We start from the raw sequence: 19,656 nt of genomic DNA, 5'->3' as shown, positions 1-19,656 counted from the left end.
CTAGCAACCTCTAAAGTGAACAGGAATTAGCTGAGGTTTAGAAAGACAATTCCTTTAAAGCTCTTAAAAAATATAAACCTGGAAACCAACACCATGAAACTTCTCCAAAATGCTAAAAGATCAATTATTTTTCTGAACAATCAATAATTTTCCAAGGAACTTTATATGTATACCTTTTTTCCCTTAAAGTATGCAGCATATACCAAAAGTTCATTTTTTAATAAAAACAAATATCTTCAAACAGAAATAAATACAACTGCTGAAATAAATGTCATTAAAATTATATTGTTTTTAAAAGCAGAAGCTAAATATTCCCAAAACAGAAATTTCAAAATAAAAGAGAAGAGAAAAAATGGTCAATAAAATAAATAAATTCAGTAGGTCAAGACAAATCCCTGCATTCAAAAATTTGGTACATTCACTCAGCAAGAAGTTTCAGTTATTTTAATGGAGTCCCACTATTAGGCTTGTGAAATTCTCTCTTGCTTGTAAAAAATGACAAATGGTAAGTGCCAGATCTGCATTGGCAGAAGGTTTCTTCCTTTCATCTTCTAAATACAGCTGCTCTGGCTGGATCTGAAAGCCTGGCCTGGATGCAGCAGTCCCAGCCAAACACTGCCTCCACATCCAAAATCTCTTTCCTGAAGGAAACCTGCAGAAAATATGGACAAATACTTCTAGCTGGTAACCTTCTGGATTTAGGTAACAATCTGGATTTAGACCAGGATATGGATTTGAAAAAGAAATATTTTTTGTGGTGATGAAGAAAGGAGCTGTGCTTGCCTCTTCTCCTGGGCTTCAACACTCTGCTGAGCACAATTGGCTGCTGTCTCACAGAACAGAGAAAAATGTGGTTTCTTCCTCAAAAAAATGCAGCTTTCCACACTTCACTACTGATCTGGAAGAAGAAAAGATCTGTTTTATTTCCTAGGTGTGGTATCCTGTCAGAAAATATCAATACACCTAACAAATATAAGCACAAGTCCAGACCAAAGTAAATATAAATAAAGTAAAGCATAATATATATATATATATATATTTACTTTCTATATATATGAAGTAAGTATACATAAGTACACTTGCTTGTAGATGAAGTATCTATATAAAGTATCTGTAAATATAAGCACAAATGCAGACCAAGCCCTTGGGTGAGGAGGAGCTGGCAGCTGAATGCAGCCAGATCAGAAGTTTTGTGAAGTTCCCAGCCCTGTTGGTCAGCTCAGCTGTTGGACTCTTGCTGACCACAGCTTCCAAGAGCAGCAGCTCCTGGTGAACCAGGATGGAGATCTCACCTTGGTAACTCCTTGGTTCTGTTAGCTCCTGGCTGAGCTGCCTTAATGTAACCCAGGTGTTTGAGAAGAGCTTTCTGTATTTTACTGCACCCCACTCTGAGCTAGCACACACCAAGCATACAGATTGCTCTCCTAAAAGAGGATGTACTCTGTAGGATCTACTGCAGGGCCTACCACTTTCATTGGCTTTGGATTGAAAATTCATTTCTTTTCCTTGACATCAGTGCCAAACTCTCAAACTCCTTTCCCATAAAATTCTAACAAGAATAACATCAAAGGCAGAGGCTGTTTTTTTATTCCTGGTAGCCCAAATCTGTGTCCTGCTTGCTGGAATGACAAGTAATCTTTTCAATTCAAGGCATTCTGCCTCCTTGTCCTTCAGCAAAGCAGAGAAAAATCCCACTGTAGAAGTGACAGGTTAAAAATTTTAATATTTCCCAAAAGAAAATTGTTATCATTCCAGCAACTCTGTTCACAAGTTTTATAGGCAGCTTTCTAGGCAGCACAAATGTGTGAATCTCCTGCCCTGAGACCCCCACTACTTCCACCCAAATCTGAGTCTTGCACCTGCCTTCCCATCTTAATAACTGATGGAAAATCTCACATCCTCTCCCCAGGAAATACTGAGATAATTGTTAACCACAAGTCTCTTTACACTTTGACCTTATTCCCTTCCTTCTGTTTTCAGTTTTCTTGAACCTATTAGTAAAAAAGAATCCTTGGCAACAAGAAATTTCACTGTCCTTAACAAGTATCACAAGTGCCACAGAGAATAGGAAACAAAGTTTTGTCATAAAGAAACAAACTGAAAAATTCTTACCTCTCACTATTTGCTTTTTGCTTTGTGACTTTTATCACCAAATGTAGATCTTCAAATCAGTTTGTCAGACATGCACTGGAGATTGGAATGGAGCCATGTAGAAAATCTTTGCATCAGACAGAATAATACAAAAAACTCTGAAAGCAGTCCAGCTCAGAGCTCTACAGATCAAAGGAATAATGAAAGAGGGGGTTATTAGGTGGTCTGGATGAAAAGAAAAGGGTTTTTAAATTATTTTTCTAAAATCCTCCAATTCAATTTATTTCAGCAGGAAAAAATCTAGTCTTTTTTCTGTCCTTGGCTACTAAGCCATAGATGTTTAGCTGGAGAACACTTTATAACATCTATTTCACTTGACAGAAGCCATAAAACTTTCCTAACTTCCTTAACAAACTTAAAAACTACAATAAAATCTCCAAAACTAGAATTATTGCCAAGAAACCAATAAGCCACTTTCCTGACATAGCAGGAAAAAATTCAATAAAAGCCCCATCTAAGCAGGCTACTGTGTCCTAGCACAGAAAGGAGCCAAAAAGGAGCAAAATCTAAATGCTACCAGTCTGAAAGAAGAACTCTTCTCCAGCCACAAATTTGATAGGTACAATGTGTGAAGTGGGTTAAAAAATAACAGAAATATTAGGGGTTTGGGAGTACTGGGAAGCTCCATCCTTATATATCATCTCTCTGTAACCTTTTCCAGGGCATCAGAGGGGAATTGGGAGAGAAATGTTCTGAGGATGGGGGGGAGGGATGAGGGAGGAAGCAATGAGAAGCAATGAGGGAGGAAACTGATGGAAACCTTGGAAAATGGGATATTACCAAACAAACAGCATGCCCAACAACTTCAAATCCTTTCAACAGAATTTCTTCTCCCAAGTCTCAAGAACTCCAGTTCAAAATGGCTCTTCTAAACAAAACCTTCAAAATGGCTTTCTAAACAGAAACTTTCTTTTTCTGATTATTAGACACCTTCTAATTTTGAGTCTAAATTTATTCATTACTCCATGATAAATAGTTATTTTTTAACTTTTTCTTCCTCCTTGGTGATAATTATCTCTCAGCCCTGAATGCATTTACCAACCTCTGTACACTCAGCTTTCCTCTGGCTATTTTCATAATGAAGTTCTCTTTTCATAAGTGAGATAATCCATTCATTTCATCATCCCAGGAAGTTTTGTTCTAGATCTGTTTTCCTTTCATTTTTCCTTCTTCAGAAACCATGACCAGAACTATCTGTATTCTGATTTCTTTCTATATTTTCCTATATATTCCACAATTGCACTTATATATCCTGAACCACCTGATTTGTCCTTGGAATTTTGCAGCTCCATTCTGCACCTCCAAATGATCAGATCAGACAACACACTTTTGGTCACTTTCCTTTCCTGTCACCTGCAGCTGACCAATTCTAATTAAACCTTGATTTAAGTCCACACAGAGATTTTTTTTTACTATGTTTTCTAATCTTAGTATGACCTGGTTTTGCCACTGTTACAACTTTGAATAATATATTTATGCTGCCCACAGTCAAAGATGTTTCTGCCCTAAGTGCTCACCTGTCAGAAAGGCCAAACCCACTAAATATGTTGTATTTTTCTCAAAAAACTCCTTAAATAGTTTTTTAATTTGAGATTTTAATTTATTAGAGCAAGAAAATGCCAATAATTTATGTATGTGTATACATGAGGACCTATCTCCAAATTATCCTCATTAGGCACTGAATGAGGGGATGTGGATTTTTTAATGAAAAGGGCTCTGAGTGGAATAATTAACTGACTTGAAACTAAGTTGCTGACAATGATTTCAATTATCAGCCTCATTTACAGGGTGAGGTTACGACTCCAGGTTGGAGTAGTCAGCAAAGAGTGTTGCTAGGCTGAAACAATGTTTGCACGCTGTTCAGGTGTCTATATCTGTAAAATAAAGGTCAGGAGGGCAGAAAGTCCAGGAAAAATGTGTCCCACAGCTCAGTAATAAAATTCAAGAATGCATCTTGCTTGTAAAGCTATCCTGATCTGCTATACAGATCATTTTTTTCTCCCCAATTTTTAGAACTGTCTGAAGTCCGATTACTGTGTTCTAACTTTTATCTGAAATTGCTTTGGACTTCTGAATTTCCCCAAGATTTATTTGTAATTGCCTGGTCTATTCAACAGCTTGGAAATTCCATTTTCCAGAAGGAAATGGCAAAGCGTCTTGATGCGGAAGAAAAGGCAGACTGGGTGCCGTGAAGGAAGGCTCAGTTTCTATAAATACTGGCCTATTTCCCATTCAGCTGAACATGCCTGCAGCGTGGGATGCATCTCTCCACAGCAGATCACTCAGACAGTGTCACAGGGGTTTCAGATTTCCTATTGGAAATTGCCAATCAACAGATTTTTACACCGAGTTCATTTTTAGTCAGCGGCACATCGTCCTGGAGTGACAAATTACAGGGAGGGATTTAGGACTGTGTCATAAATTCTGGCAAAAAACTTCAACAGCTCTAAGTTTCAATGGATACCAAATATTTTTATATTTAACCTCCTTGTAATAAGATGTATATTTCTAGATAGATCTCCATGGCACGGCACTAATAAACATGGAACTAGAAGTGATCCAGCCCCACACATAACAAAACTCCCAAATGCACTCAGGAGGTTTGAACTTTTCAAGGGTATGATCAAAGCTGAGAGGAGTGAATGGGAAGGCTCATATTGACATCAATGGGCTCTGGAACAGGCTTGATGTGTTGACAGCTAGAGAGATGCTCTGAAACCATCTGAAAATAAATTCAGAGTCTGATAGGCCACTGTGGCGAAGAGATACCATTGCTTCATTCTCTGCCATGTCAGGAAATTATCTCTGAGCTGTCAGAGTGGGTTTCTCATTTTAGTGTTTGTGTTTCTAGCCCATCTCTCACCAAATGGCTTTCCTTTTGTGTGTATGACAATTGATTAGTAACAAAAAGCAACAGGGTCATAAAAGTAGCCCACTTTGCATCTATAATATGAAATATTCTTGCACACAGCCAAGTATTTCAAATGACACTCACCACACACCAGAAAAAGCTGAGACAAATCGGTCTCTGCTAACACGGGGCCCATGTACTTCAGCACTCCCTTACATAACATTAGTGAGAAAATTTTAACTTTCCCCTAAGCTCTAATCCACCTTAAAAGCAGCAGGCTCATTGCAATCGATTTGGTGAGATGAATGTTATTTACACTTCAGTTTGCACCTTTTTCTAAGATTTCATAAAAGAATAAATCCACACTTCCAGGGACGGCTGTGCAGGAGGAAGTCTGGGGCTGTTAAGAAGAAGTGTTAGACACGTATGGGAATGTATTAGTAAGGGTCACACCTCCATCTCAAGATTTTTAAGTGACAGCAAGAGCATAAAAGACAGCAGGATGGCAAAGAGAGATTGATTGGATGTGGGTTTTTTTTTCCTTTATAGCCAGGTTTTTTAAATTGTTAAGCATCGCTCTCCAACAACCTAGACAGACCAGGCTGTCTAGGTGCACCTCCAGAAATAAGACAAATGAAGCTTTTGATGAAATAAATCCTTTCAATTAAATATATCATTTCCATGCTATGTATGCTGAGGCCAGCAGACACCTCATAACAAATGTGTTGACAAAACAGAAGTCAGTTAAAGCAAAACTGTGTTTTTCATGGTAAAAATTCCTTGGAGCAGCCGGGTGAAATTGAGAGGACTCTTCCCAAAGGTTAGAATTAGGCTTGGAAAAAATTCTGTGAAATTTACACTAAAGTAGAACAGTGATTATGTCACTTTTCAATTCTAACACTTCCCTTTTTTTTGCCTGTCTTTTCTCTCACCCAGTGTCAGTATTTTCCCCAGCCATCAGAACAGTAACTCTGGAAATGTCATTACAGTGATCTCTCCAAAGTGATGTGCTCGTGGATCCTGCAAGCACAACCAAAGGGATGAATCTGTTCTCTGGGCTTCAGTTCCATCTGCTGCAGCACTTAAATCACATCATGGCCTTTTACATGGCCTGGTCATCCAGAGAGCTGCTCTGGAGGAGAAATCTGTTCAAGCTCTGCCCCGTGGTCACTGCTCTTGGTCTTGTGGAGATCCCACTGTCACCTCTGCTTGGCACTATCAGGAGGTTCTTCGGGAGAGCTACCAGTTCATCTTGGCTTTGCCTTTGTGACAGCAAAACTGGGTAAATTGTCAGCCCTTAACAAAGCACCTGACTTCACTGGCTGCCAAATTATTATTTTTTCTTACAGGTTTTTGGGGGCTGCAAATAGCTGTGGTCTCCTGAGCAACACAATCTGAAAATGCTGTAAAGACCAGTCCTCCTCTTACCACATACCAGTGCAGTCTGTGCTTGAAATCAGCTGTCCTAAAAATCAGCCTGACTCAAACTCTACACTGCAAGAGCAAAAATACAGTGCTGGCCTGGTCCTAGTTTGGTACCACTTGGTTGGTCCCAGTTTGGTTGTATGTAGGGAAAGCTGAGGGTTTGCCACACTGAGAAATTCTGTCCTAGCCCAGGCTGGATGAAGGACAATATTTGTCCTTTTTTGGTCTGAGTTACCAAAGCATTCAAAAGCATTTTTGAAAACTTTAAAGCCTTGAAACTATCTTCCCTGGTTGAACAAACCCCTTCCAACCATTCCAGAATTTTCCCACCAATTCTTCCTTATTTCCATTATGGCAAAATCAGCTTGGGTTTTAAGGGCTTACACCAAAGGTCAGAAGCAAGGCCAGCTCTGGATGATGGCTGATCTGACAATCTTTCCTGGATGCTCACTTTTCTGCACCCTGTGAAAGTCTCACCCACAGTGTTCTGGGAAATTTTATATATTAAGACTTTCATTTGTTTTGCTTTGGGGTATAAGCTTGAAAGGAATGGATTCAACACCACAGAAATATTTTATAGGTTCATTTTTTGTCATTAATTCTTTGTTTTAAAAAGTTCTGGAAGAATGAAAAGAGAAGATGTTTTCCTGATGTTTCTTCTGATGTTTTTAATTTCAAGGGGGCACTTTTAAAATGGACATAATTGAAATGAAACTGTTTGTGTACAGCACCAAAAATGCTGTTTTTACAGAGTGAATTAGAGGTATTTTTTGATGGTTAAGGGTATGACAAGTGTTGATGTGTGCTGATAGCAATCATTCTGCAGTGGATGTAGGAGAAGCAAACAGCTTGGAAGGGGTGAAGCAAGGTCTCCCTGAGGGTTTTCTCTCGTGTGACACAAATTTCCCCCACCTTCCTTGCTACAAGCACTTCTGGCTTGGTTTTCTACCAGCCTGTCCAGTAGCTCCTTTCTGCCTGTTCACACAGCATCACAAATCAAGCAAGAGCTGTCCTATGGAAGCCAGAGCTAACAAGAGGGAACTATTTTTAGCATCAAAGTGAGTTTAACAAATGGATCATGGCTAAGGCAGCATGACAGCCCTGCTGCCTAATTAATAGAGACACCAAAGGTGATTTTGCAACAGAGCCAGAATCCCCACTATGCTCGGCCTTCAGAGTCTGCAGCTCTCTTGTGTTGAGCAACCAGAAAAAGCAGCCCAAATATACCCCAAACCTGGCCCATAAATGCTCCAACTTACCATGCTCAAAGACAGATGATAAAAGGTTTTCTTGTTTTGTTTTGGCTTCACTCTTTGTTTATCCTAGCATCTAATCGGAACTCATTGTTTTCACTCTTTCCCTCTTTTTCCTCACAAAAAATAACTAATATCTCTTGAGGTGATCCATGGTGGACTGGGCTGAAGGCCTCCAGGTTAAAAAGGGCTGAAACTCTTTCTCTGTAGGGAGACAGGTGACAACATTGGCACAAAAGTGGGACAGGAACCAAAACCAGTCAGAACTTGAGATTCTTCTCCTGTCACGCCATGTGATTATGGCTAAACCCTGCCCACTCTTGTGCTCTAAGGATCTTATGGGTGTGAAGATTTTTGAACACTTGGCATGGAGAACTGAAAATATACCAGGCTCTTTATTAATCTCTCCCAAACTCCCCACAGGTCTTTTTTAAGGATATTGAATGTAATTGCCTGAAAGATAATTTTATAGCAAACAATTTTACCAGCACAGAATTTTTTCCACAAATGAACTTGCTGTGCCTGCAAGACAGTCTCTCTGTGCTTTCCTATCCTTTGAATTCCTATTAAATTTGGCTGAAACCACACAAGTTTAAAAAGACTTTTCTCAGTAGGCCATCCCGTTTCAGGAAGTCCTCAGCTCACCATGGCTAAGCTTGTCTTTGGAAATTATTATCTCAGAAGCTGCTCTCCAGGGAAATTACTGCAATCCAATCACCACAAATGTAAATTAAATCAGCATCCCATACAGCCACAGTGGTTTGTGTTCCTCCCCACTCCTTTCTCCCTTTGAGAAATCAAATTCTGAAACCACTGGAATAAATTCTGCTGCCCCCTCCCAGAAGGAAAGGGCTGCAGTGATCTGAGAGGAGATACAGTCTGCAGGAAATCACAGTACTACTTGCTTGTGATGCTTATTTTGCTTCATGACTTCAGCAGCTTTTCTGCTGCTCAGCCCCTCTCCTCCTCTGCATTGGCCCCATATTCTCTGTAGCAGAGATAAAACTTCCAATCTCCCTTCTTATGTTGGACCCTGTTTCCAACATCCCACTCTGGAAGTTGTGCAGGTCTGGGAATGCTCCTCCTGCCAGCTGAGATGTAGAACCAGGCTGCAAAATGTCCTGAGAAGTTTAGGATGTGCCTCACCTCACAACTCTCTAAAGGTTTTGCAGCTTGGAGAAGTGTAATGCTATTGAGGAAAAGCATCAGGTTTCATTTAATAACAACTAACAAGCCAAAATAAGGAAAGGGGCAGGTGAGAAGAAGCTGAAGGAGTGATGAAGAGAGTTGAAAGCCTTTGGAACTGAAAATATCAAGAACAAAAGCGAGTTACCCAAAATTGTCACTTTGGACTCAACCCTTGCTCAAGTACAAATTCAGTTCCACATGACAGGTACATGCTCCAAAGTCTGCTGATTCAGAGGCAGAGGAAATAAAGCAGTGAAATGCCTTCAGCTGTGTGTGCCCAGTCACTAATTGATCTGCATCATGTGTCTGAAGGAAGCCAGTGCTAGAACAAATCACCCTGAGTGCCTTTTAAGGTTGTTTAACAATTGTTGGCTAGCATGTGGAAGAGTGATGTTCTCTCTTCAAAATAAAATGTCCACATAACCTGCAGTGATGAAAACTGGGCTTACTAACAAATGTCACATTTAACATTTAAAATCTATTCCATATCAATTTTCATGGAAAAAAAATTGCTCTGTTTGGGTTGGAAAACGTTATCCCTCAAAAAATGAACAATATTCAAAGAGTTGCTACAAATCTTGAGAGAATCTTCCCATCAGTTACACCTCTTTTTGTTGGTTTGAGTATGAAGGGTTTAAAACTCCAGTCACCCAAAAGCACAATCTTACTCTTATGCCATTTATAAACCTTTCTTTTATTCACGTGGAGTCAAAGTGCATCATAATTATTATTAACAGTATTAATAATAGCTAATCTTCAACATTTAAGAACAGTGACAGAAAGAACAGATAAAAATTAATGTCTTCACCCTGTAAATCTAAAAAGATGTATTAAAATTTTTGGGTTTTGCCAAATGCATAAACATACACACATTTATTTACTTCTGCTCAGCAAAAATACAATTTTCATTCTAAATTCATATTAGGAAGGAATGGAAGTATTGTACAAAATATGTCTCTTGAGTTTTAAGAAAACTTTTAACTAAAATTACCATGAGTATTTGAATGTGCAGGCATCATCCAGGAATCTATATTGACAGCCAGTGCTGGTGGCACAGCACAGCACAGCGGATATAGAGGTTTTTATGTCTTGGAATGGAGATGCAATACAGCTGGGAAAAAAAAAAAAAAAGCAACAACCCCCCTTTTACAATGTAAGAAGGATGGGCTTATGGGCTTTGATGCATTTCCAGATTTTCATTCTGCCCTCCTGAAGCTTTAAGTTTGCTAAGTATCAGCAGTCCCTAGAATGTTGCTTCTGAGCAACTTTACCCAGTCTCAGAAGGGAAAGATTATTTGTACACAGGATTTATAAATAGCTTTTTTTTAACTCCCATTAAATCAGAAAACTCTGGGAATTCTGGAGGTAGAAAAGGCAAGTGAATCAGTTCAGCTGTTATATAATTTCTGGCACGTAGTGGGGGTCAGAGAAAAAAAATCTGGGACAATTCTGTCAGTTGTAAACATGAGCAGAAATGGTAAAATATAGTTAAAAAGTGCATTTAAGTATGCAGCTGTATTCCAATGGATGGCATCATCCAGGGAGTGATGGAGGCCCAGACTGGTAATGTAATGTAAGCAATTAGTTCTGGCAGCTACAAAAGAACTGGTGGAGCAGAAAAATCAGTCTCAAGAACTAATCTGTATCTGCACAATAGCAATGTCTTGATAACACATCTGAAACATGGCAGTTCAAACAGGCAGGGCAGAGGAGCTCTATGGATGCCTCAGAGAGCTGTCACCCACTAATGACTCCTAGAGCCAGGTGGAAGCAGGGAATTATCATCTGGAAAAGCTGGAAGGGAATACAGGCAAACCACCTCCCACTAAAAAAAAACAAAAACAAAATAAAAAATTGAAAAATGGGCTTCAGTGAAAAAACCCCCATCATTTAAATTTCAATTTTACAGAGCAGTTTTCCCAAAGAGCACTGTTTGCTATTCATCAGCAAATTTAAAGCACTGTGTGCACTCACAGCATACAGTGGCTCTAACCCCACAAACCACTTATATTTAAATTTGTACCATTCCAACATAATTGCAATTTGTCTAAATGATTATGTTTTTCTGTGTTCTTTACAGTACCTACAGTTCTCACTGTGAACTCCTTTGTGGACTTTGTAAAGGTTGAGCTCATGCTGTTTGCTGGGACATTAATAGGATCTCTCCCTTTGTTCAGCTATTTCTCCCAGAAATAAACACAATATCCTGGACACACCTCTTGTAATATCAGACCAAAAACTGGTCAGAGATGTTGTAGATTTTAGGTAGAGGAGGGCAGAAGGAAGAAGAGGATCACAAATTCAATGTAGATAAATGTTGCTGCTTTAACAAAGCAATCTGAAAAAGGGCAGGTACTTTTACAAGTCTTCAGCAGGGGAGGATTGTACAGGTCCTGAGCTACACACTGTGAAAGTTATTTTTAAAAATCACACGTGTAAGTATCCCAATATTGCTTGCACAGAATTTTTACAATATAGGAGTTTTTAAAGGCCTACCGGTTTGAAATTGCAACAGAATTAGTAATTGTACAATGTAAAAAGTATGCCTGGGGATGGCAAAAGACTTTAGAAACATATCTGGAATTTATCTTTCAGTTACAATAGTTAAACTGGAAAGACAAAAAAAGAAAACTTCAGATTATTTGATCCAGTGGATCATTCTTGTTTCAGAAGTAGCTCAGTTCAGCCTCAGGCCATGGATTGCTGAGTGGCATTTATGTAAAAGCTAAAAAGCTTTTACAATCTTCCCTCTGCTACCAACCAGAAAGAGGAGAATGCCTTGCATAAGATGTCAGACCAAAGTATAAAACCCCTATTCAGTTTATTTTGAGAATTATCACAGCTTCTCTTCATTTACTTCCTACCTTTTTTTGGTTTGGATATCTTAGCAAAGTACTCGATGAACAACTACAGAGGCTGGAATAATTTATAAATTCAGCTGTGATGAGACATCACAGCATCACTTCCCACAGGAACTCTGGTGAGAGAAGGAAAATGCTGGTTCCCTGTGACAATGACATCCCACAGCACGTGGCAGAATACCTCAGAGTCACCCCATGCCATTGCCCACACAAATCCACACTCTGGAGGGTGCCCAGAGCCCTCCCACTGTGCATGTGGCAGGCATGACCTCATGGTGGGGATCAGAGGTGAGAAACAGCTTTGACCTAGGGCACCCCCCTCGGATGGGTGGCACTGTGTCACCTCTGGGACCCCTGTGTCCATCTGTCCCAAAGGCAGGACACGAGCTTGACCGTGCACCCACCGTGGGCTGTCTGCTCTGACCCTCCCCTGTGCCTTCCACATCTCCCTCCTTTGGCACACACAGATGTCCTGCAGAACAGCAGGAATCACCTTAAATTCTGGATGCTTTCTTTCCTCACCTAGACTAGCAGCCTTCTGTCAAAAAGCACTTTTGTAAATGTCATGATGCGCTGGAATCAATTGCAGTACATACCCTTTAAATAAAACAACAAGGTAATTCCTGAGAGCCGTGGTATTTCAAGACATCCAGGGTAAACAGGAAATTTTGTTGGTGCTTGGGTTTATTCTCAGGTGATCCAACAAGAGAGAAATACAAGAAAAATCTGTGGTTGTAGCAGAGACATTGCTGGGAGGGGATTTTGCCACGTGTGTATTCTACTCTCCACGGAAAGAGGAGATAAAGCAAAGTGTGGTTTCCTAAAAATGTGTGACCAGTGGATTACTTCCTGCTTCATAAAACATAACTAAATGCATCTAAGTTTCTCCAGATGGATATTATTTATGAATCAGGGAAAAGATAAAATTAATAGGAACATCAAAGATGTGCTGAAAAGTTTCCTGATTAAATATTATCTGACCTCCAAATGGTCTTCCTCTGCATTTCCTGGAGCAATTTGGCTATTAGTCAACCCATTCCTTCCACAGAAATGCAGATGACAGGTTTATAAATATCTGAATCAGAGCTGGAATCTAAACTTCACTTTGATTTAAATGCTGTTCAGCAAGGTGACATTTTTTTTCAGGGACCAGATGCCCTGGCAAAAGAGTGAGGACACGCTTTTTGCACTCAGGATTTTTCCAGCATGGACAAATATTTATTATCCATGGACAGAGGGATTGCTTGGTATGAATGACCACAGCACGCTGCTTTTGTTAGGGCAGGAGTTCTTGTGTGGATAAAAGTCTGCAGGCTGCTGTGGTGACTGAGCCATAAAGGAATTTATCACACTTAGGCTTGCCCACACACTGCAGCTCAGAGCTGAACTACAGCACAGGAACCGAGGCACTGCTCTCTCCCAAAGCCAAGAGGATTCAAAGGATGCAGAAAGAATGTGGAGAAGTCATTCTCCCACCCATACTTGATGTACATATTGGACAAACCTCTCTTTTTCAGTTTTTCCCTGAAAAAAAAAAAAAAAACTAAAATACAAGGATGTCCTTGGGAGAGCTTCACTCTGCTGGTGAACTTCTACACTCTGAATTTCTGCCACTCCAGGAATATCTCTCTCTCAAAACACAAACGTGCTGGGAGAAGCTCATAGCTGCAAATCCCAGGCAGCCTCTTCAGGCTCATCATTAAGAGCATCCTCTGAGCTGGCACTTCACAGAAATCAGAGGAGGGAGAGTGAGTAATAGCCTGCGTTAGGCAGAATTTCATTAAAATAAATGATCCACTCTGTGTACGTTCTGAAGGAGCTTTAGGAACAAGTGTCAAAACACTTCACTGACAATTGTGACTATTATTCCTTCTGCTGAACTGGAGCTTTTACTGCTGTAAGCAGAATTCCAGGAACATACCTGCTGCTCCAGAGCTCCACATTCCACATCAAGCAGATCTGGCAGGGCAAATTTGGGCAGTTCTGCTGCATGAGGGCACGGGAGCTACAGTGCACCAGGAAAAGAGCCCGAGCACACACAGAATAAAAACACACCATCAGCAGTGAGGCTCCAACACCACCAGTGCCCTCAATTGACAAGTGCCACAAAAAATAATTTACCAGCTCAGAGTCTCAGAGAATGACTGCAGAAGAACCAGAACAGACATTGCATTCCCACTTTGCGCTGCAATCAAGGAGAAAGGGGGATCTCTGATCTGCATAGTACATTCTGTGTGTTTAGCTAAAGATTTGTCAGATAATTAATTCAGTGAATTTTAAGGGGCCGTATTATTCTCTCTGAAAGTTGAGATTAATTTACATCCCAAAGTATCTAGCTGTGTTTGCTGAGCTAACTTGATCACACAGCACTTTTCTGTGCATTTAATCTTTACATATCCAGAGAGACAACTTCAACTTGGTGATATCCTGCAAAGCCCATACATTGCTCTGGGAAGCCCAGCTGCTTCAGGATTTGCAGGAACTAATTAGAAATGCCAACTGATCTCCTCCTGTGCCACAGGTCAGTTTCTGCTGAATGCATCCAGAGCTGGGATATTTTTCAAAGAACACCTCAAATTGCCATGCCTCACACTAGGAATTCCTGCTTCATCTGCAACAGCTCCAAGATCTTTCACTGCCACGATGGGACTGAAATCCTGCCATGAATGTGTCCCAGGATGAGCTCTCCTCAATCACATTGCTCTTCTTTATGTCCACAAAGACTGTCTGTGATGTCTGTGCTGGGATAAATGCAATTTCTGAGGAGGTTGAAGATGGTCAGTGCTGTCAGACTGCTGCAAATGTTCAAACTCTGAAATGGGTCATGAGGCCACACAACTCCACAGGAACACAGAGCCACAGGTTTTGCCTTGCATCCAATAATGCAACACAAAGACTGGGAAAAGTGGTTGCAGTTAATTTGTTCTGCAACTGCACCTTTTCCTCCCCTTTCCTGCACATGGGAGAGCTCTCCATGGTTGCTTGGGCTTTGCTTTGATGGCTGTGTTATTGTTTTTCCCTTATTTTCACAAAGAGGACAGTTTTGTCATATGCTGTCATTTATTATTCATTATTTAGGGGGTAACTGGAACAGGCTGCATCTCTGAAATCAGGATTCACTTTTCCAAATGCCTCCACTCTCCATGCTGGCAGAATAAACTTTGGCAGACATATTCCAGCCCAGGATTTTTTTGAGCAGCCCAATCCAGTGGAAGGTGTCCCTGCTCACTGCAGAGGGTTTGGAGCTAGATTACCTTTCAAGGACCCTTCCAATCCAAACCATTCTAGGATTCAATGCAAATCCCTTTTCAGAGGTTACCTTTTACTACCTATGAGGCTTCAATGAAAACAGTATGAAAAATAATTAAAAAACTCTAGTACATCTATGACAGCACACTGAGAGCAAAAAGATCTAAATATCCTGGGTAATTTTTGCAGTAATTTCGTTTTCAATGGTATAAATTATTACAATTAATTTTAAATATATATAAAAAACTTCTATCCACAAGAAAATTATTTTATGGGCTGTACTCACCCCAGTTCTTTACAGAAATCCTTCTTTTCCAGAATTCAGATAGTCATTAAGGAAATTACATTCCCTTGCAAAAGACATTAGTTGCCATCTTAGGAAGAACATCAGTTCTCTTACCTGTTCTTAGGCAGAAAAAATACAAATGAAAATGCCTTGAACCCAGTTACTCTCAAAAGCCACTCTAAGTTTTAAAACTAAATTGCAGCAAAAAGGGTTTTTTTAAATTCCTAGTTAGACTTAAAATTTGCAGAGTCAAAATTCAGTGAAATTTTAAATCTGCATGTGTGTAATACAACACCTGCACCTATTGCTAAGAGATGTTTTGTAAGATCCATATCATAGCAAGTTTCCAAACCCTGCTTTTGTTCTATTGGTGCCTTGAACTACCACTCTATTATCAATGCTATACAAGAAATTAACTAAAAAATATTTATCTACTATGAGAAAACTCTAATGCAGTGTCTAAAACACTGGAAATACACTCTGCAGGCAGGAAAAAAAAATGTCCTGACCTATAATTACATGAGCATTTTATTTGTTGCTGACTTATATGTTGAGATCACAGCAACACCAACAGCCAAGCTGGGTGCACTGCACTGCTACCACACCCATACATCATGACAAATAATGAGAGTGCAAATACTATTAATTCAGCTGCACAGCTCATTATGATGAAAAATTTATTTGTAGATACCTCCTTGATTAATGCCTAATGCCTGGTTAATCTAAGACACATCCAATAGGAAAGGAACTGAAGTCAATGAGAGGTACCTGACATGGGAGTAAGCACAATTTATCACTCCAGTGAATAGTCCATGGCATTGTTCACTGTGCACACAAACAGACACAAACACTTCCACAAGCTCCCTGGAATAATGAGGTATCTGGGAAAAACACAAAAGGGCAGAGAACTCAGGAGGCATGTAGGGTGGGGATTTGCATAGCCAGTAGACAAAGGCAGCTCTGAGAAAGAAAGAGACTGAAGACATGCTGGCTGGAAAGAAAGCTGCTCTGCTCTCTTCTGCTGCACTCAGTGGCATTTTAGGAGTTGCCAAAATTGTCAGTGCTTTCTGCTTCAGCACACCTACCCAATTTCCTCAAGTGTTTGGAGCTGCAGCTCTCCTGGATTTACTCCATGTGAGTTTTGAGGAGCATATTCCTTGTGTTGCTATTGCTCACATCTTACATTTCCACTACTTGGAAGAGTTAAAAATGGTCTGTGAAAATAAATAAATGTTATAAATTATCTATGATCTATAAAAAGCACTGGATTTATTACTCTGCTCTAAGCTATATTATAGTAAGTCCAGTCTTTCATAACTTTTTGCAAATGTTTAACTAGTCTTGAACCTAAGACTGGAGCCTTTGAGGAGTGGCTTACATAAAACAGATCCCATCAATGCCCCATCCAGTGCAGGAGGGGCAGAAAGAGCAGCATGAGGAGAGTCTGTGTGCCTGGTCCTCCTCTTGGAGCATCCCACCCTCCCCATGTGGAGAAATCTCATCCATTGCCATGCAGGTGCTCAACCTTTCCTGCAAACCCAGCCTTAGATTCAGATCTTACCTCTACATTATTTCCAGTTCTGTGCACAGAACAGGCTCTCCCATCAAACAAATAATGGGATGATTGCACTGAGAGAACTTTTCTTTCATAATAATTCTATTAATCAAGATTAATAATTCAATGGAGTGTCCCTTCAGTGTGCACACAGTTACCCTGAACACCTCATGAGCTCTGGGAGCAAATGCAGTTTTCTGTTCAGAAATATTGACATCCCCAACGTTTACCAGCCATGACATTCCCCTTTTTTTGGACCCAAAAGGGCACCCCCAGCACCCTGCCAGTGCCAAGGTTCCTCCTTGCAAAGCATCCTCTGGGAGTGTGTCTGGGAGAGGAGGAAAGGGCTGGGCAGTGCCAGGGGAGTTCTCCATGCCCTGCCAAACCCTGCACATCACCTCCCACAGATAAAAGACATTTTCAAATGTCCCAGTCTCACACTGGTGACACACAGCTCCCACTGAAGAAAATCCAGCAACTGCTTTGCAAGCACTCTGGAGAAAATCTGCCTGGAAATTCAGATTTATCAGCTGCTACTTTGCCCTAGATAGAATTCTGCTGGAATTTCATTTCTATCTCATGTCACATTTTTAAACATAACATTTAAGCTAATTAAAGGGGGAAAATTACACTATTTCAAGGTTTTCTAGAGATGGTTGAAATATCTAATTTTAAAATAACCCTGAAATTTGTTATAGTCCTTTCAGTGGGGAAAAAAAAATACTTTCTTTTTTGCTATATTACCAGCCAAACATTTCTCTTATAGAAGTAAGTGATTAAAGAAAAGCAAACAGTGGAATAAATAGAAGATTTTTTATTCTTGGGTATTTAGAAAGAGATGATAAGAATATTAACTAGAGGGAGCTTGAATAAAATTAACCAAAATGATCTAAAAATAAGGAAGAGCTTTTCAATTCCAAATGGGAAAAGAAGAAAAGAACAAAAGAACATGCACCTGCAGTAGCTCCAGTGGTCTGCAGCTTTACAAAGCACAACATAAATTACTGAGTAAAATCCATGAAGCTGTCACAAGTCTGGTTTCTGGAGTAGCTGCCACTAAAACTCAACTAGAGTTACTAGAGCAGGGAAGGAAAATTAGAAAAGTCAATATGGTGTTGCTTTCAAATAAAGATTTCTTGCCCAAAAAATAAACAGGGGGGGAAATTTCACCAGACTAGGAAATATAAGAAAGACTGTTTTATTTACAGAGGTTTTTTAGGAACAATAAATAGAAAGACGAATAGAAAGGCAGCTAAAAGCAAGTATACCTTAAGAGAGAAAGGAAACAATAATCTTGTGCTACTGGTAGAGTTTCAAGATTTTTGTAATGCCTTATTAGTCAGTAGTTCCCTGACTTCTTCTGCCCATGGAAAAGTAAAAATCTTAGTGGTAAAAGGTGGTGAAAAGCCCATGAGAACTTCTATGGTACAGGATGGCACAGAACATCTTGAAAATACACAGGGCAAACATCTGCAATAAAGTCCATGGAAGGGCCCTGGAGGTGCCATGACCTACATCCATCAGAAATTTGGTACATTAAAAGGCAAAATTATTTGGTAAATCCAGGACCTGACTGAGTAGAATTTGGCCAGGGAGCAGAAGGCACTCTTTGAATGGGAACACTCCTGGAGTGTTCAGACCCAGGAGAGGCCCCAGAGATAAGGGAGAGCACAGTTCTAGTCCATCAAGTCTCTACATATTCAATAATCAGAGTATCTGACTTCTTGAAAATAAGAATTGCTTGACCCTGTGTCTCCCCACAGGAGTAAAATGTCAGCACCTCCTGTGTTTGGAGTCTGGCACAAAATTTTTAAGGTTTCCTTGGCACTTTTTACAAATGACCACTGGTTCCCTACCATTGTTCTGAGATGCTACAGAGGCTCTGAGGAAAAGAAAGTTCAGGAATGACTAAAGACTGAGTCCTTCTGAAGTGGTTTGCAGACTACCTCTAGAACATTAGAGTGCTGAAAATAGTTCCTTATCTGCCCTGCAGTTCACGGGGCCAGATGAGATGAACTCTTTGTAATAAAAGGCAGGAGAACCCCTAAGGATATTGGTTTGCTGGGAAATAAGGATAGAGAAGAAAGAAGCTGTTAGAGTGAAAGATGGTGAGCTTGAAAGGGGAGAAATGAAAGAAAAAAAGAATGAAATATTTTCAGGAACCGGCATGAGTGCCAAGAAGGGGGAAAGAAGGAAAGAAAACTGAAAGCTACTGAGTGACCTTTACTTTTAGCATGGAAAATAAATGTTTCCTTTTATAGTTTCTTGTTAAAATAAGACCAGTAAGGGATCATGAATCTTTATACAATTTTATGGTTTCCTTTTCAGTGAACCATTTCAGTTTTACACACAATTTTATAATGTAACTGCACAAGAAACTGAGTTTACCTTTACAATGCCACGATGGCAGCCTGTGAAGCTGCAACTACATACATCCCCACATTTATTTCTGAGGGAAAAAAAAAGAATCTGCAACATTTTTTAATTCACAAAATAAAAATCTGCTTTGAAATGGAACTGAAACTATATTTCCTACCAGATTAATAATTAAATCAAAAGAGAAAACAGAAGAGAAAACAGAATACCTCCCACACCAACCATGCACACAGCTGTAATCACTGTTTTTTAGCAGACATTGTGCCTTTGATCTTCCCTGGCCCTCTTCCATCTTCTAGACAGTACAATCCCAAAGGAATCATTGTCTACCAGATACTTCTCCATCCCTCACTGGCCCTGCACTCTCTGCCTCTGCAGCAATGTCAGATGGAACACACAGCAACATCCTGCTGGAAGGGAGGAAGTCAATACCCACAGACTCAGTATCTGACTTGTTCTCC

General features: G+C 40.0%; 1 long non-coding RNA gene across 2 annotated transcripts; it reads right to left on the bottom strand.

Moving 5' to 3' along the window:
• Positions 1–19,314, bottom strand: LOC127060177 (uncharacterized). 2 transcript variants are annotated; one of them, XR_007778886.1, is made up of 7 exons: positions 19,208–19,314; positions 16,350–16,478; positions 16,033–16,145; positions 15,265–15,383; positions 7,687–7,884; positions 2,113–2,273; positions 1–898 (listed from the first exon to the last, which is right to left on the bottom strand). It is a non-coding gene; the product is annotated as an uncharacterized LOC127060177 (long non-coding RNA). The 2 variants fall into 2 exon arrangements; XR_007778885.1 differs by having other exon boundaries at positions 15,265–15,378.
• Between the last annotated feature and the right edge of the window lie 342 nt (positions 19,315–19,656).

Source organism: Serinus canaria, chromosome 1 (assembly GCF_022539315.1).
Source record: "Serinus canaria isolate serCan28SL12 chromosome 1, serCan2020, whole genome shotgun sequence".
In the NCBI taxonomy this organism is placed as follows: Eukaryota; Metazoa; Chordata; class Aves; order Passeriformes; family Fringillidae; genus Serinus; species Serinus canaria.
This window is presented reverse-complemented; position numbering and strand designations above follow the sequence as displayed.